Here is a 12,057-nt window from a genome sequence, read left to right on the forward strand (position 1 = left end):
CTAAGGAGAGAACCTATATTGTTGTTTCTTCCAGAAAAGAATCCTGTGCAGCCTTCAGGTCTGATAATTTCAGATCAACTAACCGAAACAAGAGGTCTGTGGCTTTCACAGCCTGATAAGATTCTCCTCTTTTTGGCTTCATGCCTGAGGATTATTTAATTCATAGAAGGGGGATCTAAGACTTGATTGGAGCCATCAAGACAGACTACATAATTAATTTCACTAAAAAGTTGTGGTCTTCTGGTGGCTTCATGCTGGAGAAGATTTCCTTTTTTGTAAAAGAAAGTAGTCCATTGTGGCAACCTAAGGAGAGAGCCTATATTGTTGCTTCTTCCAAAAAAGAATCCCATACAGCCTTCATGGCTGACAATATTTCAAAGCAACTAACAATAATGAGAGTTCTGTGGCTTTCATAGCCTCATAGGATTCTCTTTTTTCCTTCAGGCCTGAGGACTCTTTACTTCATAGAAGGGGGAATTAAGACTTGATTGGAGCCTTCAAGCTTGACTACATAATTAATTTCACTAAAATGTTGTGGTTCTCTGGTGGCTTCCCTAAGGAGAGAGCCTATATTGTTGCTTCTTCCAGAAAAGAATCCTGTGCAGCCTTCATGGCTGACAATATTTCAAAGCAACTAAGAGAAACAAGAGTTCTGAGGCTTTTTCAGCCTGATGAGATTCTCCTCTTTTCGGCTTCAGGCCTGAGGAATATTTATTTCATGGAAGGGGGAAGTAAGACTTGATTGGAGCCTTCGAGCTTGACTACATAATTACTTTAAAATGTTGAGGTCTTCTGCTGGCTTCATGCTGGAGGTTTGCTTTTCTCTAGAAGAAAAGTCTATTGTGGCACCCTAAAAAGAGTTTCTATATTGTTGGTTATTCCAGAAAAGTATCCTGTGCAGCCTTCATGGCTGATAATTTCAAAGCAACTAACAGAAACAAGATTTCTGTGGCTTTCACAGCCTGATAAGATACTCCTCTTTTTGGCTTCAGGCCTGAGGAATATTTATTTCATAGATGCTAAGTAAGACTTGATTGGAGCCTTTAAGATTTACTCCATAATTAATTTCATTAAAAAGTTGAGGTCTTCTGGTGGCTTCATGCTGGAGAAGATTTCCTTTCCTCTAGAAGAAAAGTCTATTGTGGCACCCTAAAAAGAGTTTCTATATTGTTGGTTATTCTAGAAAAGTATCCTGTGCAGCCTTCATGGCTGACAATATTTCAAAGCAACTAACAGAAACAACTGTTCTGTGGCTTTCACAGCCTGGTAAGATTCTCCTCTTTTTGGCTTCACGCCTGAGGAATATTTATTTCATATTAGGGGGAAGTAAGACTTGATTGGAGCCTTCAAGGTTGAGTACTTAATTTATTACTTTAAAATGTTGAGGTCTTCTGGTGGTTTCATGCTGGACAAGATTTCCTTTTCTGTAAAAGAATGTCGTCCATTTTGGCACCCTAAGGAGAGAGCCTATATTGTTGCTTCTTCCAGAAAAGAATCCTGTGCAGCCTTCATGGCTGACAATATTTCAAAGCTACTAATAGCTACTAAGAGGTCTGTGGCTTTCACAGCCTGATAAGATTCTCCTCTTTTTGGCTTCATGCCTGAGGAATATTGAATTCATAGAAGAGAAGTAAGACTTCATTGGAGACTTCAAGGCTGACTACGTAATTAATTTCACTAAAAAGTTGGTCTTCTGGTGGCTTCATGCTGGACAAGATTTCCTTTTCTGTAAAAGAATGTAGTCCATTTTGGCACCCTAAGGAGAGAGCCTATATTGTTGCTTCTTCCAGAAAAGAATCCTGTGCAGCCTTCATGGCTGATAATTTCAAAGCAACTAACAGAAACAAGATTTCTGTGGCTTTCACAGCCTGATAAGATACTCCTCTTTTTGGCTTCAGGCCTGAGGAATATTTATTTCATAGATGGAAGAGAGCCTATATTGTTGCTTCTTCCAGAAAAGAATCCTGTGCAGCCTTCATGGCTGACAATATTTCAAATCAACTAACTGAAACAAGAGGTTTGTGGCTTATATATATATGTAACATACTATTCCTTACATACCAATTAACTATATTATCTATATTTCACATATACTCCCTATAACCTTATTACTCATAATTATACACCCCTGTAAATATACTATACTAATCCAATAAAATACAGTAAAATATACCCCTTTTTAACCTTAAGTAAGTTTCTATCTCCCCTACTTCTCCAAAGAGACTTCTTTGTTTAATATTCTTTTTGTGAGCCCTCCTCTATGCCTGATGTTTTAATTGCTCTTTTTAGCTTATGTATGTAATTTAATGCATTAATATTTTTCAATGTTTCTGTCTTAGAGATTGTCATCCTGCTGTATCTGTGAGGTTCAGGGGCAGCTGTGAGGGGAGTTTGTAGGCGGCATAGTTTCTGCTTCAAGGAACGTCTGCAAAAAGGTAAGCTTGTGTCTATTGTTGTCCAGTGTGAATATGTCAGTACATATTTATATTTATTTTGCAGGAAAGACTTCATGGCTGAGAAATATGTTGATGGGTACTTAATAGAGAGAATGAGAATAGTATTTATGTAATGTTTCTGAGTACTCAAAGTGTAATTTCATGCACCATGATTGAAGTAGCAGTGGGAACTTCAGGTCCAGAAGTACCTGAAAGACCAACTCGATTTCCAGGGTATGAGCTGTCAAGAGTAAAAAAAAATCCCTTCCTCAATAGCTCATGCCCTGGCCCCTTAGCATAAAAAAATGTGAACCATGTACAACAGGGGTACCTTAACCAAAGACTGAACTAGCTAACTCACTAAGACTGAACAAGCTGAGTGTTTTTTTTCTGGATAATTATAGAGAAGATCTGGGAACAGCAACATCCCATGGCATGCGTGAAGAATTTCTTGCATTTAAAGGAACCAGGAGGCTTGGACTGGCTTTAACCTTAAAGAGACTTACTCCATATTAATGAAGTGGGGTTGTAGCAGTGGCTTCCTGTTGGACCCATGTGTATTAGATAAAGAAGTTGAGGTCTTCTGGTGGCTTCATGCTGGAGAAGATTTCCTTACCTGTAAAACAATGAAGTCTGTTGTGGCACCCTAAAGAGAGATCTTATATAATTGCATGTAAAACCAGAAAGGAATCATGTGCAGTCTGCATGGCTGAAAACATTTTAATACATCGAGCAGGAGCAGAAATCTTGGAGAGGCTTTCACAGCCTAACAACGTTTTCCATCATGGAAAGGAGTGTCCTTCTGGCTTAAGGCCCGAAGTGGTTTCATTGTCTAGAAGGGGGAAAAGAGTCTATTGGAGCCTACAAGGCAAACCATGTTATGAGACTTGTTTCTGGCTACCATGGGTCCTCTTGTGTTGCGCATGGAGAAAATGTTAATGCATGTAAATGACACTGGATACTTGTACTAGCTTTAACCATGAAAAGATATATTCCTTATTAATGCAACTGTGGCTTCATGCTGGTTCCACGTTTATTAAATAAAGAACAAGCCAAGGTTTTCTGTGCACTTCATGCAGAAGAAGAGTTCCTTATGGGTAAATTAACAAATGAGTCTCCTTCTGATTTAAGGCCAAAGAAGGCTTTAATGTGTTGAAGGGAAGCAGGAGTCTATTGTGGCCTGAATTTTTCGTAGTCTCTGTGAGAGGGTCACACGGACAGATGTTGCTCTTGCTCACAGCCACAGTTTGGAAACTTCTGGAGGTGGGGAAAAGTTTCTTCTCCTTCAGAATTTTATTCCCGCTGCCTTGCTTTTTGTGATGGGGAGCAGTGCTGTGCCATAGGCGGCAGGCAGCCTCAACAGTCATATATCAGCCACACACACAAGACAGGTGCTCTTAACAGAAAGGGAGAAAGGTACCCAATAACCTTTTTAACAGAGTTAGAAATGTTTTCAATAAAAAAGAGAATAATAAATGTTTTAAATAATAATTAATTTAGCTAAAATTAATGAATGGTTAAATAAATAAGAATCATCATTAATAAGCAGAGGGTAGGACCCGAAGCAAGGGGCTTAAATTACATGCAGAAAGGTACTGGCTGGATATTAGGAAAAACCTTTTCACGGTCAGAGTAGTTCAAAGGTGGAATCAGCTGCCTAGGGAGGTGGTGAGCTCCCCCTCACTGGCAGTTTTCAAGAAGAGGCTGGATGAATATTTGTCAGAGTTGCTTTAGGATGATCCTGCACTGGGCAGGGGGTTGGACTAGATGGTCTGTATGGCCCCTTCCAATTCTATGATTCTAATAACTTTTTATAATTAAATCATTTACTTAATAAATGACTAACATTCTAGAAGTAACTCAGAAACGCACAGAACCATGTATTGTTGCTGCACTGTCCCAGCCAGCACATCTGGAGGAAGGAGACTTTCCCACCTGAGTTCCAGCTCCAGAAGTTTTCAAGTCATGACTGAAGCAAGGGTGAAGTCCATCAGGGTGACTCTGGGAGAACAACAGTTAATAGCTGAGCGACCTGTTGTTCCCTGTAAAAATAAGCAGGTGTCTGTCCACTGGCTGCTTGAAGCCTGCTGCTCTTTGCTTAGATAGAAAGCCAGTAAGATGGTTTCTGTGCCTGACCACTTTTTCCCTAAATGACAGAGCAGCAAGAAATGCTGTGGCGGTGAAAAGCCTCACATACATTAGTGAATAATAACAAGGCTGGGAATCTCTTTGGGGCTACAGTCTGTTCCTCCCATAGCCTGTGCAAAATCTCTGAAGGACTCCTCTGTGCCTGTGACTTGCTGTCAGCATTTCAACCTGGGGCGGAGTGATTCGCATTGGGAGGAACTCCATTCCGGTAGGGTAAGCTGGTCTTCACTCAGTATTCAACAGAGAGGGACTTCCTGTCTTTGTTGGAATGAATGACTCCAGAATATTTTTAAATTGTTAAGCCACTTCTGTTAAAAAAAGATATACAGGAAAGTTACTTTAAACACTGAGAATTAGCTAACTAAGGTTGAGCAAGCTTATGGTTTTTTCTGTATTTTAGAGAAGAAATAGAAGTGTCCATACATCATCTCGTGGCATGTGTGGATAAGATTTTATTGCCTTTACAAGAACAGGAGGCTTTGTCTGGCTTTAACTTTCAAGAGGTTTATTCTGTATTAAGCAAGTGGGATTCTTGTGGAGGCTTCATACCAGACCCTTGTTTATTAGATTTATAATGTTGAGATATTCTGGTGGCTTCATGCCTGAGAAGATTTCCTTATCTGTGCAAGAAAGAGGATTGTATTGGCATTGGCACCCTAAATACAGCTCATAGATTATTGTATCTAAACCAGAGTGGAGTCCTGTGCAGCCTTTGTGGCTGACAACATTTCTGTGCAAGTAACAGAAGCAGGAGTCTTGTAGCTTTCACAGGAATTGAACCTGTGAACCTATATTCTTCCACACTCCCTGGGGACCTGTCCTCTTTTTGCATGACTGCTAAATTTTCTGAGGGATTTTGTCAAAAGCTTTTTTGAAGTCGAAGAATGTTTCCTAGATTGTCCTTATACCTGTGTTTACAGTTCAGGGAACTGGGGGGAATGCTGGAAGTTTGTAAAATGATGTCTCAGTAATGCTTCCTTTATGTGCTTAATCTTTCATTAATTACAGTTTCGAACACTTTACCTGGAACAGACTAATTAAACCGGTCTATAATTTCCTGCATCTTCTCGAGATTCCGCCCCCCCCCCACCTTAGCTTTTAATAACATTACATTCACAACCTTCTAATTATCAAGGAGGCTGATTTTTAGCAGCCGGATGCATAATTCTGTTACAAGTTTAGGAATTTTGCCTTTATGACCTCTAAGTGCATTTGGGCATATGCTGTTTGGACCCAGTGACTTTTTAGATTCTAATTTATCCATCAGCCTCAGAACTTCCACCACTGTTTAACTCAGTTCTTCCAACACCTTCCCAAATACATGCTGATAGACTCCTGTATTCATTGATTGGATGTTGCATCCACATTAAAGATAACCGTGTCTATTCCTTGAAGCAAAAGAGTTATCTTGAACTGCTTATTAGCATGCTGCATTTAGCAGTGCTGTGATGCATCTTTAGCTCTCCCTGGCATTACCTGACCTTTGGGCTTTATTGGAAAACCTGTCTTCTCACTGTCCCAAGGGTGTGCAAATCCATCCACCAAGGCAACGTCTTGCAGCATCCTTGGCCCAAGGAACTTTAGGCCACAATAAACATGTTAGTTTTTAAAATGCCACAAGAGGCTCGCTGCAAAAAGCTAACTCAAGCCACCTCTCTGGAATTGTAATGGATTGCAGTTGTCAGAGTGCCCTTGGCAACCTCTTGCGCAGTTTTCCTTTCAAGGGCAGGATCCAGCGCTCAGACAGGATGCTCACGCTGGAGGCAAAATGCCATTGATTGGGGGTGGGGGGTAACTAAGAGCAGCAGGCTCTCGTAGCGTGCATGGGAATATGCCTCACCACTTACATGATGCTTTCTGCCAATGGAATATCCTTGCAATCCTATGAAAGCACAATGCAGGACAGTGTTTTGCTTTGTTGGTCTGTGCATGCCAGTGTTGTTTAGAAATAAACCCCACTGCTTCTCATTTTCCCCCACCAGAGCAAATAACAGTTTGACCGTATATGGATGTGAGAAGGGGAGAGGCTGCCGAGTGCTTCACCATGAAACTGTCCACCCAGAGATCTCAACTAACACAAAACACTAGTTGGAGGTAAATCAAAATTGCTTACATGTTCATAAATATGTTTTCTGCTAAGTGCTAGACAAAAATATTTAGGTATAGTATATGCAAATCTAATCCAACATCCACTAAATCATTTTCCTATCAATCAATAAACAATACATCCAATACCATACAATAGATAACACACAAAAATACTTCAATTCTTAATAGAAAATCTCATAAATTACAACCAACCGGTGAAGAGAATCCTACATAAGGAGAACCATAAGAAGTAAATTGTAAAGTAGATGTAATAAAAGTTCCAAAGATTATATCTCAGTCTCTTTTTTCCTTTTCAGGTGGTGTAGTACTTTCCAAAGTGGGCAGATTCTCCAAGGTGATAACAGCAGTCTAGAAAATCATGTTGAGAATGGAGTTGAAACTGAAGAGCCTAATGGGTTTTGCCAGCATATCACACATCCCATTTTGCAATAAGCCCTTTCAAAGGCTCATATTCAACAAAGCATTCACTGTAATAAAAATATGAATATCAATAAATTCAAAAGTTTCCATCTCCTAAAGATACTGTCCTTATTCATACTGAACCCACAGTTATTTACTTACAGCCTTGAGGCACATTCTGTTGCAACATCAAGTTGGTTTAAAGCTGACCGGCAAAGCCCTATGAGGCAACATTTGCAATTCTCATTTAGGCAGCCATGAATTTGCTAATTCCTGACATTTTAAAGAAACAGACACAATTTCATAAAAAACACAAATACTCAGTTTCATTATTTAGTTCATATGGGGCAAGAGAATTTAATCTTAAAATCCATTCAGACTCTGTAATAATTTTTGTTGTATATCATAATTAAGAGAACCTTTTATAATGCATAGTAGCGAGATCTTAAAAGTCTCTGCAGTCCTGATGGCACTGTATAAAATGAGAAACTAGGGGGGCTTCTATGTTCTTATTCTTAGTTCTTGGTATGTTCTTGAATTCTAAGATTTAATGGACAGGAAGTGCTTCCTACATATAACAAAGGGCAACTACACTGTATCACATAAACCACATTGGGCGTCTTACACGTAGAGAAAGCAGAATTATATAAGGGTTTGTTTGTCTTGGGGTTCGTGATAAGTGAAACCTTATGAAAAGACTGCATATATTACAATTTCCACAAGGGAAATGTCCTTTTGGCTGTTGCACTGTGTTTGGAGAATCCTGGAAACTAGAATGTACAAGGATATCCCTCAGATTCCTTGTTCTCCTATATCCAATAGTGGGTGAGCCAGCTATGTCCCTCACAATATGCCAGTATTTGCGTGTAGTTCTACTGATGCCTGACGACAATGGGGTGTAGTCGACTGCCATCTAATTCTGCTGTCCAGTTCCCTCTTTTTAGGGGTAAGCAACAAGCTCTGGGGTATATGAGCTGCTTTTCTATTAAGCTTCTTGAATGATCCTTATAGGGTAACCCCGTGCCATGAAAGAGCTATCTAGAGTTTTGCTTCTGCTCACAAAATCCATGTTTCTAGATGAGTTTCTTTCTATCCTAAGGTATTGCCTGTCGGTATATTCCTTCTCAGATGTCCTGGGTGGAAGGATGAGAAGTGTAGGAAGGAGCATCTATCTGTCAGTTTCTTAAAGGGATGTATAGCTAATTTACAGTCTCTATGTTTAAAGACAGTGATGTCCAAAAAACTGTTGCATTGTATGATGCCTTCCCATGTGAAATGGATATTGGTGTCAACAGTGTTTAGCCATTCAACTAGTGCCCCAGCATGGTCTGAATTATTCATAATCAAGAAAACGTCATCTAGGTACCGTTTAAAGAAACAAATCTCTTTATAATAAGGGTTAATTCCCCCATTGAATACGTGGCTCTATTTGAAATGTGACATACGTTAGTTATGGAGGGGACAGCAGAACAACTTACCACCACCCCCTTCATCTGGTAGCAATACTGTTCACAAACACTGAAATAGTTCTTTTCTAAAACAATATCAAGGAGGTCGGGGGGGGGGGACTAATTCTTCCAGGCATACAAAGCTGTTACTATCACTATTCTGGCTCTTTGTAGGGGGTGGGGGTAGAGGTATATAAAATTTAACATCTAGTGCAAGTTTTGAGGACTTCCAAGTTTTCTACCCTCATGGTGTCATTAATATAAGCAGGGGTTCTTTGCACAAAAGATTGGAGAAAACTGTCAAGATAACAAGCCATTTAAAAATTAGAATACAAGAACATCTATCAAGAATGAAGAATAGTAATATAGAAGCCTCCATAGAAGCCCTTATTTTATGCAGCACCATCTGGACTGCAGAGACTTTGTCTGGCTTGGAGGGCAGGGGGGAGTTCTATAGTCAGGGTGCAAATTTCAGCCTTTGCCTTTCCCCTGCCCCCGACAAGTCTGTATGCAAGACAGGCTGCTTATTGCTTTGGGGGGAGGGGGAAGTGTAGCTACTGTCTATTCCTTCCTCCTGTTTCTGGATCCCTGGTTATCAGTCAATTAGTTCAAGTGAAATGTTTATTTCAGGTGAATGCTGCCTACCTATTGCACAGTGCAAGGACTAAAACCACTGCCCCATTTCAGCCTGCCTTGCCTGGCTTTCAGTGGGTCCAACCACTATGTTTCCCCTACCCTAGCATGTGGTCCTAGGAGCCACATTTACATTCAATCAGAAAGTTATTACAGATTCAGTAAGACTGCACAACTCTCAGCGCAAATGTGCCGTTCAGAATCATCCAGTTTGGTGGCAAGTGGCATGCACCTGACTGTGGGTGCAGAGTCACATTCTGCTCCAGCCTCTCCTGCCACCCAGACAATTAAAACCTGACAGTGAGTTGCCAGAAAAGCAGGCTGACATTCTTCTGCCTTGCCAAAAATATTGGAAGCCGTGCTCTTAGGAGTCAGAGCACTTATATTTCTGATTGAGATGTAGTTCAGCTCAGATTGTGGCCTAGTCTGAGGCTCCAGGTCACCTCCTTCTCCTGTAATTCCTTTGGTGGTGCCTCCTTTTGCAAGGGGAGTGAGATCTGGACATGCAATCAAGCCTCCAGCATGGTGTAGAAACTCATGTTAAAAGAGTTCATTTAACAGAAAAGCAAGAAGTTAATACCAAGTTCTCCAAAGAATAAATTGCTTGCTAATCCTTTGGTCAATGAAACATATCTCACTGGGCTAGTGGAGCAGAGACCAGAAAAATATCAGGGGTCCCTCATGTAGCTTTAGCTGAACTGATCCCTGAACTGATCACCTGTAGATTTCTTGATCCAAATCTGGGCCAATCTAATGAGTTTTCCAGAGTCCCTGCACCTTGCTTCCTGCAGTCCCCCTTCCCTGCCAGAATGAGTAAAAAGGGCCCATGTAGATGCTTGATTAAATTCTCCCCGGAGAGGGAGAAGCTGCTTCTACCAAATCTTATTCCTAAGATAAATCAATAAATCAATACAGAGCTCATTGGCACCTGAAAGACCCATTCTCTGACCACGATACCCAAGTGACTGGCTAGGGAAGCCCAATGAAGAGGGTGTCTGCTGGGGAAACCAGGTCTCCCTCTTCTCTGCCCCCCAACACTTGATAGAGCGGGGGGGGGGCAGGGGGGAGAATAGTCAAAAAAGGCATGATGTCACTTCTAACATATACTTGGAAGTAATGTCACGTTGCCCCAACTGTATGATTTGACCCCAACTGTATGGTTTACTGCAGAATTTTAGCAAATCCCATAGTGGCACATGGTGTGATGTCATTTCTGGATACTTGCCAGCAATGACATTGTACCATTGGCACAATGTCATCACTCCTTGTCCTCACACCCTCCCTCTGCCACTGTGCTTGCCGATACACCACAGGACAAAAGGTAACAAAAGAGCTGTCCCAAGGGCACCAAACAAGCAGAAAATACAAAGAGCCCTTAAGAAAATGCATTCAACAATTATCCCAAATTCATATATTTAAGGTGCTATAAGTGCTCAGTGTGAATAAGTCCATCATATGAATTGTTCCATCATAAAAATTGTCATATAACAAATATCAGTGATGGTATGAAATCACAAATTTCCTTTAGACATCAACGGTGGTATACAAGTCACAAAATTTCTACAAGCAGTACATGTAAACAAAACAAGGTGCTTGGAAGCCCTAATAGTCCAATATAAAGCCAGAATTTCCACAAGAATGTAGCATCCAGGTATGCATCTATGAAGAAGCCTTTGGAGCGAAACAGGACTGGACTTTTTGCATGCCGGCAAACCCTGTAGGCAGCGCACATTACTCAAGAGAAGACTTCTATAACCTGGATGCAGGTTACAGAATGTCCACAACGTTTCCTTGTCCCAGCTGTCCCTTGGCTTGCTCCCTAGCCCGAGCACGTCCCTCATCACCAAGTGCAGCTTGTGCACCATGCACACCAGGCCCGGGAGGGATGCCTCTTTCAGGGTTGCCAACATGTTGCTTCCTGCATCCATCACTATGAAGCAACGGACAAACCCTTCCCCCCTGGCTGTCCATTCCCTCAGTGCCGCCTTTATGGTGGGGGCGATGTTCTTCCCAGTATGGACATCGTCCATTTCCCGGGCCTTGAGAAGAACTACCCTGTAGCCCGTTATCAAGCATGGCACCTTTTTCCAGGTGCCAGTTCTTGGCCTGGGGTGGTGGAGGTCCTCTGGTTGCCACCAGTGCGTGGTGATGTCTCGCACAGACTGGTAGAGAGCAGGCAGGACTCGACGCCTAACGGTGCACTGTGACAACATGGAGAACCATAGGGCAAAGTGCTGAAGCAGCCTTTGGAAGCCCACAGCCTCCACGACGGATAGGAGGAATCCTTGCAGGGCAATCGTCTCTGCCACAACACAAATGCCTCCTGAACCCTTGACCTCACCCTTTTCAATGGCACTATCCCCGACCCCGATGAAACAACCTCCCCAAGGGTGGCCTGCCTGACCGTTTTGCTCTCACCAGCAGCACCCTTGGGGCAAGGCTTCTTGCTTGAGGTAGATTCCAGTGACCCTCCCACTGATCCCAGCTCAGAGGCGCTGGTAGCCCTCTGTCTCCTCTCGCCGGATGTTTCGCTGGCCGAGGACAGAGACCACAGGCTCAGGTGGCACGTCTTCAGGTGCCTACTCAGGACTGTTGATGACAGGTGCTTAGAGTCATTGCTCCTGTGCACCAGGCCATCACAGACACGGCACTGCACCACACGGGGGCTATTCGGAAGGGCCCAAAATTGCCTCCATACAGAAAGTTTGAACCACTAACTGTTCCAGGGGAAGGAGGATGAAGGGTTACTGGCTGCGCTATGGAGCTGGCAACGGAAGACAGAATGGGGGTGGACTGCAGGCAGGGACAGCACCAGGAGTTTAGGATGGGGACAGGATGGATGTTTCATCGAACCTCAACCATTCCTCCATGGATCCTTCGCCCTC

At 42.2% G+C, this 12,057-nt stretch overlaps 1 long non-coding RNA gene across 1 annotated transcript; it reads left to right on the forward strand.

Moving 5' to 3' along the window:
• Window positions 1-2,284: 2,284 nt before the first annotated feature.
• LOC129340733 (uncharacterized) lies at window positions 2,285-7,106 on the forward strand. The gene is made up of 3 exons (XR_008598048.1): window positions 2,285-2,435; window positions 6,566-6,677; window positions 6,989-7,106. It is a non-coding gene; the product is annotated as an uncharacterized LOC129340733 (long non-coding RNA).
• The last annotated feature ends 4,951 nt before the right edge of the window (window positions 7,107-12,057 follow it).

Source organism: Eublepharis macularius, chromosome 1, assembly GCF_028583425.1.
Source record: "Eublepharis macularius isolate TG4126 chromosome 1, MPM_Emac_v1.0, whole genome shotgun sequence".
Classification (NCBI taxonomy): Eukaryota; Metazoa; Chordata; class Lepidosauria; order Squamata; family Eublepharidae; genus Eublepharis; species Eublepharis macularius.